This window comes from Dermochelys coriacea, chromosome 17 (genome assembly GCF_009764565.3).
Source record: "Dermochelys coriacea isolate rDerCor1 chromosome 17, rDerCor1.pri.v4, whole genome shotgun sequence".
NCBI classification, from domain to species: domain Eukaryota; kingdom Metazoa; phylum Chordata; order Testudines; family Dermochelyidae; genus Dermochelys; species Dermochelys coriacea.
Window position 1 is genome coordinate 3,141,576 of NC_050084.1, and position 24,009 is coordinate 3,165,584.

The following is a 24,009-nucleotide window of genomic DNA, read 5'->3' on the forward strand; positions in this document are numbered from 1 at the left end:
AAAGCTTATGCTCAAATAAATTTGTTGGTCTCTAAGGTGCCACAAGTACTCCTTTTCTTTTTCCAAATCCTACAATACACTTCCTGTTATGTCCAAGTGGGAGTGAAATGCTGTGAGACAGGGATGCGCTGCTCTAGCATGTCAGTAAGGATATAGCTAGCCTCAGAAACAATCATAAAAAGCCATACCAAGCGCAGCAGCATCTGACTTCAGGGCCTGGCGGGGTCCATTTGAATAACTCTGGCCATCTCCCCTGACAAGGGTTGCAATGTAAAGGATGACAGCAATTGTGATCATTCCAGGCTGTTGGCTGGGTGTCAGTGCTGTCAGGAAACAGGAGGGAAATCCTCTTTACCAGGTAAAAAAAAGTTGGGAGCAGCAAAGATTACATAGGGGATCTGAGAGAGCACTAACTAGCTGAGGAGGATATTTGAGAGGCTGGAAGTGGTAGAGGAGAAGAGATGCCAGGGAGGATGAGTTTTCATAAAGGGTATGTCTACACTGCACACTCCTTATGGCAGCATTTAGAGTACATACACTGCATGCTTTTAGACTGATGTAAATAGCAATGTAGAGACATGCCTGAACCCTTTGTGCATGTACCCTATACCATCTCTGCACTCCCTGTCTATGCTGTTGTTTTTACCAGTGTGCTGTCCTGCTTCCTCCCCTATTGCTGGAGCCTTTCCCCCCTGCCTGCCCCCAGCCAGAGCCTTTCGCTGCCACGTGTATCTATCTATGCACTACAGTGTGGATGCAGCCCACATTTTACTGCGGCATGTAGCTACACTTATCCTACTCCCTGCTGCTCCTGGTGTTGCAGTGTAGACGTACCTAAAGTGATCTGTTGTTTGGTGTCTAAGGCCCGGTCTACACTAGAAAATTAAGTTGGTATAACTAAATCACTGAATAGTGTGAAAAGCATTCCCCTGAGCCACATGGATAGCACAGCATTCACTCAGACTCCTCCCAAAGCGTGTCTACATTCTGCCAAGGTTATTAGTGTATCAAACCCAGGGACAAGGACATTCCTTTGCAATATACTAGATCCCACACACTTTTCATCCTCCCAAATTCCACAAAAAAGAAAAGGAGTACTTGTGGCACCTTAGAGATTAACAAATTTATTTGAGCATAAGCTTTCGTGAGCTACAGCTCACTTCATCGGATGCACAATTCCACAATCCTTTTTAATCTCTTGGACCATAATTTGAAAAATGTTTACACTCTTAGGCTTTATCTACACTGGACTTTTGTTGGTAAAACTTTTCATTCAGGGATGTGAAAAAACCCACACCCCCAACAACAAAAGTTTTACCGATGAAAAGCACCAGTGTGAACAGGGCTTTGTTGGCCGGAGAGCTCTCCTAGAATGAAGAGCCCTATAGAAATGCAGAGATATTGTTCGGGCCCCGAGCCAGTGGAAAGCATTACATGTGATGATATTGTGTAAAGTGAGGCCACATCACATAGGAAATAGTTGTGAATTTCCTTGGAATTGTGTGGAGGAGTACAAGACCATGCCATTTTATGGTATGTAGCAAGGGGAACCCCTCAGATATCCACTTTAGATTACCAATACTTACTTATATGCAGTGCTGTAGCTGTATTAGTCCCAGGGTATGAAAGAGACAAGGTAGGTGTGGTAATATTTTATTGGACCAACTTCTGGTAGTGAGAGAGACAAGCTTTGGATCTATACAGAGCTCTTCAGATCTATGCTTGTCTCTCTCATTAGCTGGTTAGGTAGTCTGGATTTCTAAGCAAGCACTCTGCAGTCTTTGAAGATATCAATGAACACAGTGTGAGATTGTGTTTTCTGTTTATCCTCTTCAAATTTGCAAACAACTTCATGATTAAAATCATTGGGAGTAGGTGGAAATAATGGCTTGAAAACAGCAGGCTTCAGCAGAAATGTTAATATTTCTATTTGGAAAGAGGTGACCAGTGAGGTTATCCAGGGGTTAGAGGTTTTCTTTGTTGGGATCTTGCTCATTGTTTAATTGGCTTGAATGAGAATACCAAATGTAAGAGAATACTCTTGGGTAGCGTTGCTGTACCCTTGTAAACATCCGCTCTGTCCCACCCCAGAGTTGGCTACATTTCGTGGTGGAGGAAGGGATTCCTCTGTGTATGTGTAGTTCATAAAGCATTTGGGATCTTTCAAGATAAAAGGCACTATAGAAATATGATTTATTTATGGTGATTAACTTAATTTTTAATGTATTTCTTGCTTTCTATCATCTTCAGAGTCCTCCTCCAACTCCCTGTTTCCTCTGCTTCTCCCACATTCCCCTTGTTAACATTGGAAGCCTTTTATTTGAGCTCTGTGATGTCAGCATATCACTCGGCCAAATAAGAGCTCAAGAGAACAGATAAATTTGAAGGGAGAGTGGGGAGCAATCAAATTAATGACTCTCATTAGTAGTTTGTATGCAAATACCAACTGTAAGCTGCATCCTCCAGGGGCTTAAATGGTGAGTCTTAGACCTTCTGTTCCCCCAGTAGAGCCAGCAAACCTCAATTTGTTGTGGACAGTTTCATTCTTTAGTCACCTCTTCCTCACGTGAGCTGCTTGTGCTTCTGTCAATCTGAAGAGTAGTAATAAACTGCTGATTAAACCAGCGTTGTACAACTTTATTTGCCTCAGGAGAGTAATTTTTATTTCTATTTTAATTTGGCCTATCTTTTGAGGCCAGCTGATGCCAACCATGATGGTATATTTTTGTGATGTGACCACAGTTGCACTAGAACTGGACTCATCACTAAATCATTCCGCAGAGGCTGACAGATGTCAAACGGCAACAGTCACTTTTGGTCTGTAGGCCATCTGATAGTCTCTCTAGGCTGTATTCATTCCAGGAATCTGTGTCCTAGGTTGGGATGGCCCTTTAGCCACTCCAGTGACTAATTAGCTGCCTCCCAAGTGATGTGATTCAAGTGATAAATTGCAGATCAACAAGAACCAGATTTTTAAAGGTATTTAGGGGCCTGCCTCCCATGGAAATCAATGGGACATAGGTGCTTAAATGTCTTTAAAAATCCAGCCCAGGGAAGAGACCCGCAAGGGCCCCAGGGTCAGGGAAAGGAGCTATATAAGGGGCTGTCCACACAAGTGGGATGGAAGTCCTGACTGGTGATAGCTGGTGTGTGGGCAGGGGCAGAAGCCTGTTGAAGAGGCTTTAGGAAGGGGCAGGCAGCAGGATATATTTTATGCTTTCTGACTGGTTTTGGACGGTTTTGGTTTTGAAAAATCAACTCATCCCTGGAGAAAGGGACTGAAATTTTGTGTGCTTGGGAGCTTTATTTGACTTGGCTCATCAGCTTGTGCTATGGCTAAAGGGCTCTGTAACTTGTGTCTGAACCATCCAGTCTCCCAGTGCTGGTGTTACGTTAGTATCCATTAAGAATTAATAGAATGGATATAGTGTAACAGTAAATGTAAAATCCAGTCTGCCTCTCGGGGTTGACTAGATTCATTAAAATGATGCAGCTGTCCTGACAGTGATGGAGGGGAAGGAAAGCAGCTCTGGATGGCGAAGTGATGAGCTTTTCTGCATTGGCACTAGCACAATGTTAAATATTGTTGCTGACTTAGTGGGGCGGGAAAGAGAAGACTGCATTTTGTTCAGGTTCTATTTGGCTCCTCAAGGCCTTATGGTTAGGAAATTACTTGTGAAAACCGTAGCATGGCTAGGAACTCCATCTTGGGGCTGGTCTACACTACCGCTTAAGTCGATGTAACATATATTGTTCAGGGGTGTGAAAACAACACCCCTCTGAGCGACGTAAGTTGTATCGAATTAAATCATTGTCCACACCACGCTATGTCCTGCCAACATAGCTTCTGCCTCTTGTGGAGGTGGAGTAATTATGCTGATGGGAAAAGTGCTCTCCCATCCAGCATAGCACATCTTCAGCAAACATGCTGCATCAATGCGGCTGTGCTGATGTAGCATGGTAGTGTAAACTTGCCCTTGGTCCATCCCCTCTGAAAGATCCTCCTATGGGACTTCCATCAAATAGCAGCATAGTATGTGTCCTTGTAGCTTTGCCAAAGGGAGTCTCATTGATAGAGCTGCTGCTGCCTCAATTGCATTAAAACGGATGTACGTTGATCTGTTCAATTTAGCTTCATTGATTCTTCCTCTTGTACATTAAATCAGTCTTTATAAGATCTCCCTTTGAAATATAGCTTTAAGAGTTGCTGGGGCAAATTGAGGCCAAGTGTAAGAAGGTACCTCTCTGTTGACTCTATTGGTGTTGCACCTGCTTATATCAGATCTGAATTTGGTCTCTTGTATGTTACTCACAAGCTGGCAGCAGCAGGTAAGCATGTCTTTTGATCTTCCAACTTTCTTTCCTAGCAGGTTTACTCAAGCCTCCAGGATGATAAAAGATGGTATAAGATGGTCCTTGGTCACAACGCTGGCTAATCCAGACTTCCCACACATCTTAATAGACCAGCTTTCCTTTCTTCCCTGAATATGAACTCAGTGCATATGCCTACATAACTCTCAAAATGTGCCATTTATTATTTTCAGTGCAATGGCAGGGCATATATTGCTTCTCTATGACCCCATGGTCTGACTGTCCTTCAAAGGATAGATGTGGAACGAATTTACCAAGGTAGCTTCTTTGGCTGAGTGCTCCATCCTCCCGTGTGGGATGATCTATGACTATCAATGTGACTATTCCTGTGAGCTCATAAGGTTTCAATTGAGCTACAATTTTCTGTCATTGTAATCAGCATTAATTACATTACATTGACCTGATCAGCAGGAGGTTTAGCCAATGGTAATATGGAGAAATAAAGTAGTAAGTCTTGGGGACAGATGTGTTCTGATGATGGAAAATGTGTCCTTGGGAAAACAAAGATTAATGTGGGTTGCAGGGTCCTGTGCTGAGTGTGACTTGTTCAGGTAAGTGCTATCTGTGACAACTTGGGTATACACTCCTCCTTCTAGCAAAAAGAAAAGGAGTACTTGTGGCACCTTAGAGACTAACAAATTTATTTGAGCATAAGCTTTCCTGAGCTACAGCTCACGTCATTGGATGCATTCAGTGGAAAATACAGTGGGAAGATTTATATACACAGAGAACATGAAACAATGGGCGTTAACATACACACTGTAACGAGAGTGATTAGGTAAGGTGAGCTATTACCAGTTACTAGCTGAAAGCTTAAGTGGCTTTGGTCTCTGTATTTTGAATTGAATTTGCCCAGATGCTAGGAAAAAAGTGCTGGAGAACAGGCTGAGTAAATATATCCTTGTCTTCTGATCTTGCTGACCTCTCAAGTGTTGGACCTAAGTGTTAAAGATCATGGGTGAAATCCCACTGAAGTCCATTGGAGTTACTCACTATGGGCATGGCTACACTGGAAACTTCCAAAGTGCAAGTGTGGTCTTGTGTCTCCCAGCTCCCGCTCTCCCAGCGCTCCTGGTAATCCACTTCCACAAGGGGATTAGCTCAGAGCGCAGGGAGCGCGGCTCCCAGTGCTCGGAGCCTGTCCACACTAGCGCTTTAAAGCGCTCAGACTTGCTGCCCCCTGGGGGGTGATTTTTCACACCCCTCAGCCAGCAAGTTAGAGAGCTATAAAATGTAAGTGTAGACAAGCCCAAAATGGTAACTGTAGTTCTTTGAGAGAGTTGCCTGTGCATGTTCACCTTCCCACTTCTGTCTCCGCTTTCTTACAGGACTCTTGAGTTTAGCAGAATAAACTGAGGTGGTGGGGCTCTGTGGTCCTTTTACAAGTGGTCTGTGGTCCTTGGCTCTAAATGTTTGGTGCCAAGAGGTATTCTTTGTAGCCCCACAGGCTCTGCTTTCCAGAAGCATCCTGATACTCAGATACTCCAGTAGGAGTGCATTTCAAAAGTATGACTAGACAGAGAAGAACCATGGTTACCCTGGTAAGTAACCAGGGTAACAGGACATTTCCTGTACCCTCCCAACCATCGGTGTTTGAATATATTGGCTCCCTACCCTGGTGAGTGAGGACAGCTCCCCTGCACCACAGTACAGAATGCTTCCCCTGAGCTGGGCCAGCAAGCTGCCTTAATAGTAATAGTTGAGCAAAGAAGCTTGCCAGGAGAATCCCATGCTGGATTTTCCAGCCCCTAAAGGGTTTGGGCACTTTGGTGGTGTAACATTTACATTGAAGGTGTAGTATTTCTTTACAATGTCATGTAATTAAGCCTGATGCAATCACTTCTTTAGGAGCTGCTCCTCCAAGGGTGTGGATAATGATCTGTTGGCAATGGGCTGGATCTCTACAGGACAAGGAAGGAAAGGATGTTTTAAAAATAAGTCCCAGTAATTGTTTTCACAGACAAGAAAGCAAATGCAAGTGTCTCTTGCTGTAAAGTGGGTGCTTGGGCTCAGTGCTCACGTGGGACAGCACCAGCTCAGTGGGATGCTTTACTAATCCAAATTAATTGAGGCACAGAACAGCCTGCAAATGTAATGGGATTGGGAAGACCTTGTGCACAACCAGTTCCTGTAATGAATGGGGTTCATCCCTCTAGGGCGACTGGGTTGGGTATTAGCTCAGCAGCACCATTTTGCAGGGAGCGTTATGTCCCTTACATTTGTCTGTCCATAGCAAGAATAAAACAACTTCTAAATGCATCATGTGAGGCCAAACTGCTTCCTTTCCTGATTTGGGTTGAATCAGATGAGACTTTCTCCCTAGTGAAGAGAGGTTTTCAAATCTGCTCCACCATCCAGAATTCTGGTCTAAAATAGTCCATTTGCTGCTAGTGATAATGCTGTTATTAGATCATCACTCTGAACAGTTACCGAGCAGTATCCCCTCCTCCTTTTCCCCTTGCCTCAGGTGGAATAAATGCTGCAGAAGTTTGGGAGTATAGATGTTAACATGTTTAAACAAAAAAAGAAAAGGAGTATTTGTGGCACCTTAGAGACTAACAAATTTATTAGAGCATAAGCTTTCGTGAGCTACAGCTCACTTCATCGGATGCATCGGTAGCTCACGAAAGCTTATGCTCTAATAAATTTGTTAGTCTCTAAGGTGCCACAAGTACTCCTTTTCTTTTTGTGAATACAGACTAACACGGCTGCTACTCTGAAACATGTTTAAACAAAGGTAGCTGAAAGTTTAGAGTTGAAGTTTTAGCTCAGCCTGGTATAGTGTGGGGCAAGCTCTGCACAAAGAGCCCATTCACAGCCCCACCAAGGAAGCAGACATCAGACCAGAAGTACCTCTTGGTTTGTATGTTGGCCTCCCACAAACAGCTGTGACCATGCACCTCTCTGCTGACCTGACTCTCTCTCTGTTGTTCCTCTCCTGGACGAGGGACACAGTTCTGCCAATGCACGTCCAGCCCATAGGTGTCTTTTGAGTGCAAGTTGACAATTCTGAGACTTAAGATGGGAAGGGAAATACTCACTAGGAATGTGTTTGAGACTCAGAGTGCTTATCTCCCACAGGCTGCGAAACACTGCTTTTATGTCACATCACTGAGACTGAGGAAGAGACAGCATGATAGAAGCAGACATCCTCTCACCCTCTGCAGCTCTCACCTCCTCTACACAGAGCTTCTTTGAGGCTCTTTGACTGGGGAAAATCTTGGATTGGTCTTTTAATTATTAACTGTTTGGGTTTTTTTTTAAACCAAGCAGTTGAAGTTCTTCCTCCTTTGAAGTGGGCAACCCTTTATAGGTAACATTCTTATTGCACTAAGAAAAGGAGTACTTGTGGCACCTTAGAGACTAACAAATTTATTTATGCTCAAATAAATATGTTAGTCTCTAAGGTGCCACAAGTACTCCTTTTCTTTTTGTGAATACAGACTAACACGGCTGCTACTCTGAAACCTATTCTTATTGCACTGTGGAGCATTCTTTCTATTTTTCTTCTGCCCTCTTCCCTGCCGTACCCTCATCTGGACAGCAGTGCTCCTCACCTATGCAAGGGGTTGAACTTGTGTGTAATTTTTGTGCTCTCAATCTAATTCCCAGTGGACTGGTGTGCAAGCCACAAAACCCACCTTCACAATATATACTAATTGTCCCCCTTGTTGGCATCTTCAGCAGAGAGGTAAAGGTATGGATGGTCATGGAGTCTGAACTCCCTTTTCCACCTCTAGAGATGGTCCCTTTAGCCAGTATAGAGGCATATTAGAGGTGTACTGTGGATGAACTATATGTTACTGTTGTCCATGTTCTGGTCATCAAAGGATTTCAATATGCAGGGCTGTCAACTGTGTTAATTTAGTGCTGATGTTTCATCAGCACTAAATTAACACAGTTCTTACAGAACAGAAAAAAGAGTATATTTCTATATTACACAGCATTTGGGTTCTTAATGGCCGTTAGGACTTTTTCAGGGACATGCACCATCTGTGGAGATTTCAGAGTCTCTGTGTATTGTTCCTGTCAAGAGATGGATAAATCCCCACATTCCAATCCTATAAACTAGCCTCTTCCAATGAGCCATGCTGAGAATGGGCCATCTTTTCTCTTTTCCAGGCATTGGTTTCACAGACTTCCAGTGAATGTTTGGCTTGTCTCCTAGTTGCTAACTTTAACCATAAACTAACCCTAGGCTTGGCAGGATTTCTTTTTTTTTCTTATTGTTTCAATGGGCAATATTGATGTTTGTTTTCAAGCATTTTTTTCTATTTTTATCTATTTAATTTTTCACAGTTGTGCAAAATTATTGGGGGGTGGAGGGTCAATATAATATCAAAATATACAAAGTAACAAAGTATACAAAGTATACAAAGCCTTAAATCAAACTCTAAGTTGTAGCATTTTTCATTCTTTGCTGGTCTGTAAATGCAGCTTATTGATGGATTTATTTATTTTTTGTCTGTGTGTGGTGAAATCATCAGTTACTGACATTTACTGATAAAAATCTAATTGTTCTAAGCCAAATTACCTCTTGGTTTGGCTCCACAAAGGCTCCTTCACAGGCTGAGACCCTCCTTTCCCTTCCCCCAGGGTTGGATAAACTGCATATCCTTATGGGCAACTGTTTGCTAATGAAGGTCATGGAGCTTTAGCAGGCTGGCTGGAAACCATAATAAAACCTGGATTATTACATGGTCACCACCTGTGATGAAACTCTCAGTTCTTTCATTAAAAAGCATCCCTGCAGTATTACAACTCTAATTTCAGCAAACGGGTGGATGTGGAGGGTTGGTTCCCTATGCTACATGCTATGCAATTTACCAATTAGAATAACAAGTAGTGTAAAAACAATTGGACCTAAAAATCAGTGCCTTGGGAAAGTGTCCTGTGTTGCTGGGCAGGGACCTGTGTCTTGAGTTCTCAGTTTTGATCTCTTGATCTGGGCTGGCAGAGGTGGGAAATCAATGGGGACAGGATGTACCCTTTACTCAAGGCTGGGTTCCCCAGTCCAGATATTGCCATCAGTGCCACCCAACTGCTCCTCCACCATGACAGAGGGACCGCTGGGCCAAATCTTAGTGGAACGCTGACCTCATGCACCAGGTTGCAATGCCCCTCGGTTTGATGGCCCTCTCAAGTGGGGGGCCTGAGGCAAACTGCCTCTTTTTTGCCTCCTCCTCTTCGTGGGTGTCCCTCAGCCCAGTAACTGCAGAAAACTGCAGACATAGACAGGTGTGGGACCGGAACAAATGACTTAATCATATGTCTTGCATTTCCACATCTATGAAAAAGTGCATTTCTGTAAGAGATTGCACATTTACCCCAGTGTGAACTTGTTATTTCCTGCCTCAATCTCTGTATTTTGTGACAGAAAATTCTCCAAGTGGAACAAATTAAGTATTTTCCTGTGTTTTCCCCAGGTTGTAAATTTTGCTCCTTAGCTTGGAAGTGGGAAACATGGAAAATGCCAAGTGAAACCATGAAGTACTTCACAAATGTGACCAGAGCGTGATGATTCTCTAGCATCACAAACTTTCACACTGATCTAGCTGGGGGCTGTGAATCCTGTTTTGTGAGACCTTAATGTAATGTTCTTGTGACTATAGGGTATATGACACATCTCCTCAAAAGTGGGGAAAAATCTGGCTTTCTCCCTTCACAGGCAATAGGTCAATGGGGAAAGACAGGCAGGACTCAGTTTATCCCATATGATCCTTTTTTGACACTTGTAACTTCTGTAAAGAATTTTCCAGTGTTACAAGTAACAGAATATTACTGTTTCTATGGGCACACTATGGGCAGGCAGCATTCCATTCAGTTGGCTAGAGTCTGCACTGAGGAGACTGTGATATTACCACTTCCTTTTTCCCATAAGCAGCTGAGGATGAATGAATTGGTCCCAACAGTCTCCAGGAAGGTGCTTCTGGCATTGGGTCTTTCTAGTTAGAACTGCATTTTAATCTCACACACTGTTCATGGAGGAGGAGGGATAGCTCAGTGGTTTGAGCATTGGCCTGCTAAACCCAGGGTTGTGAGTTCAATCCTTGAGGAGGCCATTTAGGGATTTGGGGCAAAAATTGGATATTGGTCCTGCTTTGAGCAGGGGTTGGACTAGATGACCTCCTGGGGTCCCTTCCAACTTTGTGATTCTTGGCAGCCTACTGGCATGATCCTATGAAGTTTGGCTGGTCTGAAGGGGTTATGGTATGTTTCACCCCCTTTTCTTTTTGGATTGCTGTTCCTTCCCACACTGTCATAGATGGGAAGTGTTTGTTAACTAATAGTTGTCAGTAGCTGAAGGAATCCTTTATCCATCTAATGCCAGGTCAGATATCTACTAGAGCTCCCGTTTGACAGCTATAGGTAAAGTGGAATTAGATTGTTTGCCTACCCATTGCACCATAAGGACCATCAGTAACTGAATTCACACAGTCTGTATGGATTTGGTTTCAGTATCTTTATTTGCAGTGCTCCTTGTGACCCCCAATGCAGGTGTTCTGTTTACTGTTCATCTGCATAATTATATTTTCCAGAAACATGAGGACAGCTGTTCTATCAGCATTATTAAAGCTGGTGCTGTTGTGAATATTTTACATTATATTATATTATTATTATATTATATTATATTAACTTCTGCCCTGCATTAATGAGGGTTCAAATGAGTAGGTTGTGTTTTCAACAGGGAGGATCATCTACTGGGCAAAGAGCTACAACCCATGAAGATCCTGCCCTGGGTTCTAACCCATCTAACAGACAGTTGCCTTAAAACAAATCCTTGTCCAGTCTCACCAGCTGAAAAACTAAGTAGAAACATTACCTCACTTAAAATCAGATGCTTTCTTTGAGCAGTCTCCCTGGGGCACATCTTAAAAAGAGCCCTCATTTGGCTCCCCAAAGCTGAGGCGAGCCTTTCTCTGAAAGATGGGAGGCTCAGGACCAGCAGCACAAGCACTTTCCATGAGAAAACACACTGCAGAGATATGTCTCCTGCTGCACTACAAGCTTTAGGTCTGTATTTTAGCTTCTCTTGACTACTGAGCATTGTTGAGGTGGCTCATGTCACATCGGTCAGTTGGTAATCCCATTGCAGAGATTGTATTCATAACTGCGTGCAGTGCTTGCTTTTCCTAAGGAGGCTTAACACCTCCAATAAAAGTCCTGTTACTAAATTTCTTCCATTACAAACCTCTATCCCAGTCGCATTCTTGCAGACTGACTACTTGAAATATATGGTCATGCTGACCTTTAACTGTTCCACTGGACCCCTTTTGAACCCTCATCCCAAAGGATATTGCATTTTAGAAGGCCAGCGACCACCCTGGCTACAGCAGCAGCAACTAAATCATTCATACAGCTTCCTTGGATTTTGAATGCAGCTTTCTAACGGGCCACCCTAATCTTCCTTCCTTTCTTGTCTTGTGGTTCCATCTTTCCTTTGTCTCTTTCAAATGGTTCTGTAAAAACTGAGAAAAGGGTCGATTCAAAATGGGTTTTGCTGAGGGCATAAAATGATTGTTTGATTTAAGCAAAATCTCTGTTTAAATCTCTTCAGGATGAGACTAAAAGAAACCCTGAAATTAGGTTCAGATCAGAATTTGCAGTTCAAACCCACCGCTCTGAAGGGCCAAAACAGAATAGCAAATCCAAACAGCCAATCTTTGAGAGTGCTTTAATTCAGAAGCAAATTTCAATTCCCGCCCCTGGATGAGTGAGGAAAGTTTTGGTTTTGCTCATTCCCTCCATCACTGCCTCTTTTCCCCAGTTGCTGAAGGTAATGGGAATTGCTAGTGACTCTGTGGCCGGCTCCACGGTGCAGATGATGAGTCTGCAGAAAGCAGAGAGAGTGAGATCTCCTGGCCCATTTACAGGACTTTCTGTATCTCATTTTGACAGGCGTGTAGGCAGGAAATGTTCTGGAACAAACAAATAAAACCAGCGAGTGGCCCAGTTCAGAGAAATGCCTGTCATTTTTGCCTGTTAATGCCATAGGTGCAAAAGAAAGGCTCGGACCTTATAAAGCTTACAGAAATAATTCTTTATCCAGCCAGGAATTACTCCAGACATGGAACTGACAAAATGAGCTCCGGCAATAGGGTTCACTGTGAGTGATTTTTTTGTACACCGAGATCACTGCACTGCTGTAAATCGCACTAGATTAGGGTTAGTTAGGGTTGCCAATCCTCTCACTTTCAACAGAAGGTTCCTGGAATTGGGCTCGATCTACCAGGGACTACTGTAGCCAAATGGGAAGATTTTAGGCGCTAAAAGTCTGGCAGCGCAGTGAGGCTAAGGCAGGCTCCCTGCCTGCCCTGGCCCTTCACCACTCCCGGAAGCGGCTGGCATGTCCCTGCAGCCCCTGGGGGTGGGGGGTGCAGGGGTCTCCACGCACTGCCCCCACCCCAAGCACCGACTTTGCAGCATTGGGAACTGTGGCCAATGGGCACTGCGGGGGCAGAATGTCTGCAGGCAGGGACAGTGCGTGGAGCCCCCTGACACCTCCCCCGCAGGGGCCACAAAGACGTGCTGGCCATTTCCAGGAGTGGTGTGCGGAGGGGGCAGCATGCGGAGCCACCTGGCCCCGTTTACTTTGGGCGGCTCCCCTGCAGCGGGGCTAAGGCAGGCTCCACCCCTGCAGCTCCTATTGGCCGCAGTTCATGGCCAATGGGAGTTGTGGAGTCACTGCACAGGCAGCACATGGAGACCGCTGGCTCCCCCAGGGGCCACAGAGATGTGCTGGCCGCTTCTGGGAGCGGCGTGGGGCCAGAGCAGGCAGGGAGTCTCCCGAGGTAAGAGCCACCAGGCCAGAGCCCGCACCACCTGACCAGAGCCAGCACCCCCTTCCACAACCCTGAGCCCCCTCCTGCATCCCAACCCCCTCTCAGAGGTTGCACCCAGCACCGTCTCCTGCACCCCAATCCCCTGCCCCAGGCTCAGCCTGGAGCCCCCTCTCACATGCCGAACCCCTCAGCCCCAGCCCAGAGCCTGCACCCCAAACCCCTGCCCCAGCCTGGTGAAAGTGAGTGAGGGTGGAGGAGAGCAAGCGATGGAGGGAGGGGGATGGAGTGAGTGGGGCGGGGCCTCAGAGAAGGGGCGGGGTGGGGCCCCAGGAAAGGGGCCGGACAAAGGGGGGGCAAGGGTGTTTGATTAGACAGCTGTCAACCCTAGTTAGGATAATGCAACCTTGAGAAGGGTCTTAGCTATTCTTTGGGTGAATAACCAGCAGGTGTTAGAGCTTTGGGGCCTGTTTTATAGGACCGAGGCTGAACCTGCTGTGGTGAGATCCAGTGCCAGTAGCTTGATTCTCTCAGTGCAGGAGACTCATATCACAGAAAAACTAGGAGGTACATTCCTGTCACTCTTTTCATTTTTGTGGAGCAGGTTTTGGAGGTGAATTGTACATGCTTTGGAAGTGAGTGGCTGGGAGTGCTGGCTAAGGCTAGGTATGTGTAATTAAGGGCTGTGCAACTTTCCTCCTCGCATATCTACCCAACACACTTCACAGATGCATCCCCTGTTCTTGCCTACCTCCTGAGTAAGGAATCCCTTTTGCACCAATGCATGGAAATCTGTGCTGGTTTGATACTGCGAACAAAACTCCATTAGGGCCTCGGCTGGCATCTCCAAGTGCATTTTCACTTGAGACCTAAGCTCATGATGAAACTACCATTTGTGTTCTATACATTCAGTTAATTTTGTTCTTCTCATCATGGGCCTGACCCATAGTCCTCTGAAGTCTGAGGAAAGACTCCAGTTGACTTTAATGGGCTTTGAATCAGGCCCTCTATTATCCTAATTTCCATCTGAATGAGACCCCACTTCTATTATAGAGGCACTGAGGTAGTTACTGTGTGAATTTGGGCTTTTGTAACTCCGGGAGTAGCTTCAGTCCTTGTTACAGATTACATTGATGGAATCATTAGATGCTAGATGAGGACAGTCTCCTTCACTTTCTTGGGTTTCCTCAGGCCATGTCTAGACTAGAGACTTTACAGTGGCACAGCTGTACCGATGCAGGCTCGCTGTTGTAAGCTCTCCTGTATAGAGAGCTTTCCCGTAGACATAATTAAACCACCTCAACAAGCGGCAGTAGCTATGTTGGGGGAGAGCGTCTCCTGCTGACATAGAGCTGTCCGCACTGGCACTTCTGTTTGTGTACCATATGTCGCTGGGGGAAAGAAGGGTTCACACCCCTGAGTGACATAAGTTATACCAACGAAACTGCTTGTGTAGACGTAGCCTCCCTGTGTCCTGACTTTGAAACGTTTGTGTGATTTCCATACAGGTGAAGGGTGGGGTGGTAGAAACAAAAATAACAATTGTTCATGCTGACGGACTCGACAGGATTATAAGACTTCTCCAGTCTTTAAGTGATACTGTTAAACTGAGGAGGAATGCCTCTTCCTCAGGAAGCATTGGATAGTGCATTCTTCTATGTTGGCTTCCTTGTTGTAATATTTGGACTAGCTGAAGATATCTCAACCATGAGGTCACCGCTCCTTGCAGGGCTGCATTCCTTCCAGGAGAAGGTTTCTTCCTGGAGGCCACCATTCGAAAGAATGTCCTACCTGATCAAACTTCTGCAGATATGAATTTGTAACAGTGCTCTTTCTATGACTTAGCCTTTCAGTTGCCATAGGCATCACCTATTCCTTCATCTCCATCACCTGTGGCCCCAAGAAGTCCTGGAAATCTCATCAGCGACCTTGTTTGTTCTCATGACCAAGAACCGGAAAATATCTCCAAACTTTTTGGAGACCAGGAGTCTCTGTGCTCCTAAATCAGGACTGGATCAAATCAAGGCAACTGCTGCTTCTTTCTCATCCAGATTTCTGGTGGCTCTGTTATCGCAGGTCTAGAAATCTCTTGTCCAATAGCACCATTTTTTTCTCTCACTCTGATTTCTAACGTTTATCCTGCTGTCTCATTCTGTTCCAAAGTATTTGTAGTTGAGTTACTTTCATACTGCTGTATTTTATCATTATCTAAATCAGCATCTCAGTACAGGTATCATTGCTGCAGCCTATAGTACCTCTGCCATGGGGAATGCAGGCACACAAGCAAGCCAGATAATCAGACAAATAGCTGGAATTCCTCAAAGACTAGTTTTCGTGTCATAATTATTTATTTTTACTTTTTCTCCCTAATCCATCCCAGAAAGCAAAAATTTCCAAATAAGGAGGTGGGAGCGGCTGCTCTGCAAACAAAGAGCCACAAAAATAATTCTAGCCTCCAGCCGGGTGTGAAAAAGATTTTCAGATGGCTGGCTGACCTGCTGGATTCTGTTTGGCTTCGGATAATGGGGGAAATGCAATGGTCCATTTCAGAGAGTCTTGGACCCTCTTAGGAGCAGAGAAGGGTCATTAACTTTTGAGGCATAAGTTTAATATAGAAGTATGGTGATGGTTCCTTCATGAAATGCAGAGAGTTGTCTTCTTTGTATTACATTAGTGCCTAGAAGCCCCAACCAAGATCAGGCACTGTAAACATACATACACAAAACTGATCCTATCCTGAAGAGCTCCTAAATTTCCTGTGTGTTCTTAGTTGCATATAAAATTCTCCCTGACTTCCTATCCTAAACTATGTATGTTAAACAGCTGCTGAATTCTGCACCAGAGGTGGCTGCATTACAGTAAAGATAAAATTATTTAGGATACGTCTACTCTTAGAATGCTGCATTGGCACAAATGCACCGATGCAGCCTTTAAGTGAAGATGCTCCTACGCCAATGGCAGAGCTTCTCCTGTTGGCATAGTTAATCTACCTCACGGAAAGGTGGTAGCTATGTTGACTAGAGAAGCTCTGTCTACTTTGGGAGAGGGAGGGGTGCTAGATCAGTATAACTGTCGCTGAGGGTTATGAAAAATCCACACCCCTGAGGGACGCAGTTCTACCTATATAGGTCTGTAGTGTAGTGTAGATCTGGCTCCAGATGAAAGGTAAAAATAAATGTTACCACTTTTGCACTTCACTTGACGTTAAATTGGGATTCTAGAGAGGTTGGAATTAATCACGCAGGGTGAAATTCACAGCTACTCAGTAGAGGCCAATACACCACCTATGTACTGTTTATGTCCTTTTTAAGCCCTTAAAGATTAACTAATAGGAGGGGCTATTAGTTGGGGAGGTTCCTTGCATTTCTAATGAAGCTCTAATCTGGATTGGTACAGCTGTGAGGAACTGTTCTTGCATAGTCACTGCTAGACTGGCTAGAGTAATTATGTCATGACAGGGCCATCTACTTGGTTCCTTCTCTTACCTGGCTGGAATCCCAGTGATCTCTCCCAAAAGGATTAGCTGGTCTGTAAGGGTGTTGGCTGCATGATTAATCTTTTGCAAACAGACTCATTCAGAGGAACCATGACTGGCCAAGCCTAGTTTGCTGTGTGCACTGCTACACAAGGTCCAGGGGACAGGTGGCGGTTTTCTTTCTCTGGGACTTTATGAGGGATAGAGAGAAAACACCATCCGCTCCTGAGTTACTGCAAAGTTCCCAACGACACAGAAAAATGCTGGCTTTTTCAGTCCATTTAGATCATTCATCCTCAGCCAGCGTACCTGCAGGAGCCAAGAACTGTGTCAGGCTGTGACTGTTGTCACAGTGGGGTTGTAGTTTCATTTACTCAGGCTTCTGCCTAAGTGGGGTGATAGACCAGGAATTTTATTGTTGTTGTTTGATTTCAGTGGGAGTTGGGCACCTAACCTACTTAGGTGCTTTTGGAAATTCCACTAGGTGCTTATTTGCATTTTTAGGCACATAAATATATTTGAAAATCTGGCCCTTTGTGACTAGTGTCACTCTCATTCTAAGGTTTCAGAGTAGCAGCTGTGTTAGTCTGTATTCGCAAAAAGAAAAGGAGTACTTGTGGCACCTTAGAGACTAACAAATTTATTAGAGCATAAGCTTTCGTGAGCTACAGCTCACTTCATCGGATGCATTTCCTTATGCTTATTCCTTAAGCTTATGCTCTAATAAATTTGTTAGTCTCTAAGGTGCCACAAGTACTCCTTTTCTTTTTGTCTCATTCTAAGCTGTGGACTGCATTGGAATGAATTTGAATCCACTTCACATGGTGAGCTGGTCAGGTGCGGTTAGTTAATATTTGTTACTAGTTTATTTTCTTTGTTGTTTATGCGCCCAGAGTTTTGAGAATGAGGACTTTAGGATAGATTTGAAAATTAGTATATGTAAATGCGTGTGTATTACTGTATGCTTAGAGGGCCTTGAGGCTGTGCTAATAGTTCTGTGTAGCTCTCTGTGTGTAGGATCGGCGTGGCGCAGAGTAACTGGTATGTCTGCCTTTCTCTTCATCGGTCACTAATATCTGCTCATTCCTGGGTCCTTGTGTAGTATGTCAGTGTCCCTGCAATGGCTGGCCGTTGTTTCCTGTTGACGGGTTCATAAATTCTCTCTGGGGAGCAGAGGAATCATATTTTTCCTATTGCACTTGCCTGAACAAAGCAATTTAACAGTGGGGCGGGAAAAGTGACAGGGAAGGGGCCCTTGCATGAAGGACGCATCTGTGCAGCAGCATCAGTAGAAATGGTTTATTTTAAAAAAGCCCTCTCTGAAATTCTGTTAATTAAAGAAGTGCTTAATTACAGCATTCAAAAAGGGTAACGAATACACCAGCCCCAAGAGATTCTCCCTTGCTCTGGTGTCATCTTTAACTTTCCTCTGCGGAATAGGATGGTCTGCTTGTCCTTCCTGTTCATGTACCAGTCCGACACCTAGGACCATATCTCAACCTGCTGTGTGCTGCCTAGGGGTGAGCAAGGAATAGGACACAGTCAGTAGCTAAGACCAGACCCTTCTGCTTTGCTGGTGCAGGAGGATAAATGAGATAAAATTGATGTTGGATACTGGATTTGACTCCATGTAGTTGATTCAGGATATGCACAAATAAATATGCTTTTCTCTGTGGGTGTCTGTCCCACGTTTCTCTCACTCACATTCTTCAATTCAGTGAGACTTCAGCATGACAAGTTATATAAGCATTGCCAATGAAATGTAAAAGGGTCAGACCCTTCAGATATCCGTCCATCATAGAGTGTAGGCCTACACTGTTTCCAGATTCAATCCCTTGTGTTCCTTCGTCAATGCACATCCATCCCTGTCCTGAGGTGGTGTGGGATGAACACCCCATCACACCACACTAAAGGGGTTAAAATGGCTCAACAGGGGCTAGTTGACAGGATGGGAGGCCACCTGGGTGAGGTATAGGCTGGATATACAGCTGAAATAGAACCTGAAGCCCAGCTGGGCAGGAAGAAGAGGGGCTTGTATGAAGCCAGGGAGAGGAGAGAAGAAAGAGAGCTGCAGGGAAGGAGAGTCAGCAGTTATTCTCAGGGTTGAGAGAAAGGAATAGTAAGAAGCCTAGGAAAAACAACAGCAGGAGTGAGACTTCATGGACTTTAGCTGCTGATTGTGAGGTCCCTATGCTGGACTCCAGTGTAGAGCGCAGACCAGGGTTCCCCTATCAATCACTGGAGAGAGGCATGGACAGGGCTGTGGATTTTGAAGACTGCCTGAGGTGGTTTAGTTAGAGAGACTTTGATACCTCTAAAGGGGGGAAACTATAGTGACCTGGTCAGAGGGCCAAGACACAAAGAGGAAGCGCTGCAGCTCAAGGGGGAGGCTGCAGAGTGAGAGACTGGGGCAAGGGGGCTGAAGCAGCATCAAACCAGTGGTGAGCTAATCCCCAAATGAGCCACAACGAGGTGCCAGAACGGTGAGTGGAGTGGAACCCCGTGGCGTGCAATCTGCAGAGCACATGTAAATCTCAGCAATACCCTTCCTTCCCAGCTTTAGGACTGGTATACACCAGAAAACTAGATAGAACCAGCTACGTCGCTCAGGGGGTGAAAAATCCACACCCTAAGTCCCCGGGTAGACAGCACTAGGTCAATGGAAGAGTTCTTCCATTGATGTAGCCACCACCTGTTAGGAAGGTGGGTTAACTATGCCAATGGGCGAACCTCTTCTGTTGCTGTAGGTATTGTCTACAGTGAAGCACAACAGCGGTGCAGCTGCACAGCTGCAGCACTGCCACTGTAGCGTTCCAAGTCTAGACAAGACCTTTCAAGGTTAGTTTCTTTACTGGATCCTTCTGTCTCTTGTGGCCAGCTGGCTCATATGTGACCTCAGTGGAAAGAGCTTGCCAGTCTCCTTGCAGAAGAACAATGGAGGTTGTATGTGAATGCAGCCTCATTCTCTGACTCCTGATAAGCTCCCTCTCCCCAAAATCTCTGTTCTTTGTGGACTTTGTTCGGAAGCCAAGCAGAAGGACAATCTCTCTCTCTTTCCCACCCCAATCCCCCTTCTTTTTTCAGTCTGGCATCCCATGATCTGTATGTTGTGCCTCACCACCTAGCGCTCAGGAGAATTGCAACCATCCATTATTTAGACAGTGAACTCCTTAGGGTTCATCCTGCTTCTGTGTCTTATACAGGGCCAATCATGATTAATAAGTAAATATTCCAGCACCATAGAAATAAGAAAAAAGCTGGCAAGAGCATAGAACACGTTCAACTCCCCTGAGCTGCTCAGACAACTAGACACTCTCTCAGCTTGGCTTGGCTTGGCCTGGCCTGTAGCTGTAATGCCGGTGAAGGAGAGCTGAGGCTCCTGTGGACAGCACCAGGATTCAGATAATGTAGGTACCTTGCAGAGAGGTGAATTGACTTGTCCTAAGTTACATGTTGAGTTAATGGCAAAGGGTAACATTTTCAAAAGTACTAAGTCCAATTCTCCAAAATGACTTGGGAGTGTAAGTCCCATGGACTTTCGGTAAGACTTTCAGTAAGTACCTCAGACGCTTTTGAAAATGGGATTTTTAAGCATGTAAATCACTTGGGCTCATATTTTAAAGGTATTTAAGAATTGCTGTGATCAGAATTGCACACCCGATTTACGAATCTAAATCTAATTTTCAAAAGGGATTGAAGCACTTAGGAATCTAGTCCCTAAATGCAGCAATGCCTAAATAGCTTTAAAAATCTGGACTATAAGATCTTGATACTTTTACCCTGAGCCGTTAATAGAACCCCTCAGACTTGACTCTATGTTCCCTCCCAGCATTGAACCAGCAGACAACATTGTGGTTGTAGTAAGTACCTTGAGATGGCTCCATGTTGGTAAAACCACCTCTTTTCAATGTGGTTGTCATTGAATTCACAGACTGATGACATCAGAAAATCACTTGTCTGTGAGCAGTATAAATTCAGAGCTTGTCTTCACGTACAGTCCTACAGCGGTGCAGCTTGACTGCTATGGCACTTTAGTGAAGATGCTGCTGCATCTACTGGAGAGCTTCTCCTGTCAGTGAAGTTAATCCACCTCCCCAAAAGGTGGTAACTATGTTGATAGGAGAAGCTCTCCTGTTGATTTATTTAGCATTGTCTACACGGGGGGTTATGTCGGTATAACTATGTTGCTCAGGAGGTGTGGATTTTTCACACCCCTGGGCGACATAGTTATATTGGTATAGGTCTGTCCTCAGTGTTGGCTCCTTAGTTGGGAGTCAAGAGAAGGTAGAGTTGGGACCCAATATGAGCATGTAATCTTCACTGAGCTCCAGCACTGGCATCTTTGTGAACACAGAGCATGCTAACTGCTGTTGCCTATAGCTTACCATTCCCAAAAGCCTTAACCAGAACAGCAAAAGTACTATAATAATTCTTTGCACTCAGATGGCATCTTTCATCCATGTATCTCAATGTGCTTTTCAAGAATTAATGTACTACACTTCACAGCCTCATAGATGAGGAAACTGAAGCTGAGATGGGTGAAATGACTTGCCCAACGTCACACAGGAAACAAATGGCAGAAATAGAGAGAGAATCCAGTAGTCCTGCCTCCCAGACCCGTTCCCCTACCCCTAAAGACTACCTCCCACTATCTGTTCCCATTTAAACACAATGCAATGTATTTCTGTACAAGCATCCTCCATATACCTTGTCATAAAACCCTTCCTGGTCAAAGAGTTAAGGGAAGATTTGAAATTGGGGTCAAAAGAGGGGGTCTGACTCTGAAGCGAAATTGGAGCCATGCCACTGTGTTAATTATGTTTGATTTATCCACTCTATTTTTCTTTGTGTTTGGATGTGTGACAAAATTGTATCCTGCACAAACATGAACTTCCCTGGGGGGGGGTCGGTGGGAGAGTGAAGTAGAAAGTTGTGCTGAGCTAGCCAGATGAACGAAGAAGCTTGAAGCCACCTCATTAGTGACAAGGCCACCACTTGTTCTGAAAGATACACTTTTTGGCCAGTCAGATCTCCATGGAGACTACGGGTGAGTGACCTTCCTGTCCTGACAGCCGCTCCCTTGCAACACGTCACATGGCTGCCTGGCATATGGCCTGGGAGAATGGCAGGATGTGTGGGAAGGAGCCCTGAGGCATGGCATGTAACCCAGCCCAGAACTGCTGTGGTCACAGCCTATGCAGGAACATGTCTGCTTGTTTGTATTTTCCAAAATTAAACTCCAGTCCTGGCAACTTTTCATGTCCCAGTTAGGAAGCAAGTGAAAAAGCAGCGAGCTCCCTCTCATGCCTTCCATGGAAGGCTCTAGACCTGCCAGCTCCAGGGTTCCCCCCCTTTTCCTACTCACTGTTTGGTGACTGACTGGGTGTCCTCAGGGGAGCCATAAATAGGTCAGATGAGTGATATCACTGAGCAGTGGTCCCTGGCATTATTAGCCTCGGGTATGAGGGAGGGATTGGAAAAAGGGCAAGTTTCCTAGACACTAAGACAAAACAGTGCAAAGGTTCAGGGGCAAATCACCCTGTCCTTGGCCCAATCTAGGAAAACCATTTTAAGGCAGAACTTGGGCCCCAGCCTGGACAATGAAATTGTTTCCACAGTGGGCTCTGCAATCCAATGAAGACAGCAGCAGAAATGGGGTGCTGGATGCTCTCAGTTTGATCTTCAAAGTGCAGGAGAGGAAATGAGACTTCTGGGAAGGGAGAAGGAAGCAGGAGCTTGCTGAGAGCCCAGGGCCTGATGGGGAATGTGAAAGTGGGGGGGTCATTTAGAGAATCAGAACTGTGCCTGAACCTCGAGACTTCATGCATATCTCTCTGTGGTAATGCTGAGGTAATGTTTGCTACCTGCCCCATCCTGGCACAGTTAGCATTAACCATGTCTGATTGCCAGTTCTTGTGGCCTTCACTTCTAAGCCAGGCTCCTACACAAGGGGATAATTTTATGTAGTCTGTGTTCCAGCATGGGCCAGGGAGTGTTGTGGCTTTTCCATTCCATATTCCAGCCCCTTTTGCTAGGAGCAGATGCCTGTTTGGGAGTTCATGTAATAGATGTTGAGAGCTTAGCCCAAAAATAGTGGTGAAACATAGTGAGCGGGGTATGCTGGGAATTGCCGTCCTGAACAGTCCTAAGGGAAAAATGGGATTGAAATGGCTAAAGAAGATCGTGATGGGCCAACCATTATCTCATTAAAGTCCCACTTCACTTCTGGCAAGAGCTGAAAGGTAGAGAATGTTGATTGGCAGAGTGCTGGGAGCTAAAGAACTGACCTTCAGGCTGGGAGCCAGGAACTCCTGGTTTCTAATCCTGACTGACTCATTGTGTGACTTTGGGCAAGACACATCATCTCTCTGGGTCGCTAGCAATTAACCATTTGAAGAGCTGAGCTGAGGGGCTTGTTAAAACACTTTGAAGAGGGAACCTATTATATAAATGCTAGGGGTTATTTTTGAGTAGGTGAAAGCACTGGGAATAGACTCATAGACATTAAGGTCAGAAGGGACCATTATGATCATTTAGTCTGACCTTCTGCACAATGCAGGCCACAGAATCTCACCCACCCACTCCTGCAATAAACCTCTCACCTATGTTTGAGCTACTGAAGTCCTCAAATCATGGTTTAAAGACTTCAAGGTGCTGAGAATCCTCCAGCAAGTGACCCGTGCCCCATGCTACTGAAGAAGGTGAAAAACCCCCAGGGCCTCTTCCAATCTGCCCTGGTGGAAAATTCCTTCCCAACCCCAAATATGGCGGTCAGCTGAACCCTGAGCATGTGGGCAAGATTCATCAGCCAGATACCCAGGAAAGATTTCTCTGTAGTAACTCAGATCTGACCCCATCTAACATCCCATCACAGGCCATTAGGCCTATTTACCATGAATAGTTAAAGATCAATTAATGCCAAAATCATGTTATCCCATCATACCATCTCCTCCATAAACTTATTGAGTTTAATCTTGAAGCCAGATAGGTCTTTTGCCCCCACTGCTTTCCTTGGAAGGCTATTCCAGAACTTCACTCCTCTGATTGTTAGAAACCTTCATCTAATTTCAAGTCTAAACTTCCCGAATAGCACTGCAGGCACTGAAAATCTTGGAGGGGGTTTCCCCTGCATGCTGTGGGGTACAGGGTGAAGTGAGGTCAGTTACATGTTTGGAAAAAAGTGGATATTTAGGAAGTACTTGCAGTTTGGAGAGGGTGCAGGGATGACATCAGCCCATTGTAGGCTGGGTGGGCAGTGAGAGGGGTGGCTGGGCAGATGTGCACAGAGAGAAACCCTGGCAGACTGGGCAAGGCAGTGAGATGGTGACCGAGTGGCTAAGGAGCAAAGAGGGCAACCTTGGCTAAGTATGCAGGGTAGTTAGA

At 45.1% G+C, this 24,009-nt stretch overlaps 1 protein-coding gene across 15 annotated transcripts in view; it reads left to right on the forward strand.

The window, feature by feature from the left end:
- The window catches only part of SPECC1 (sperm antigen with calponin homology and coiled-coil domains 1), a 168,479-nt gene that overhangs the window by 61,752 nt on the left and 82,718 nt on the right, over positions 1 to 24,009 (forward strand). Inside the window, exon 1 of one of the 15 annotated variants that reach the window (XM_043499488.1) lies at positions 5,819 to 5,912. The exons of the other annotated variants lie outside the window; for them this stretch is intronic. The gene's annotated coding sequence lies outside the window, so the exon portion shown is untranslated. Of the gene's footprint in view, positions 1 to 5,818; positions 5,913 to 24,009 lie in introns of those variants that run through there. 15 annotated transcript variants of the gene reach the window in all.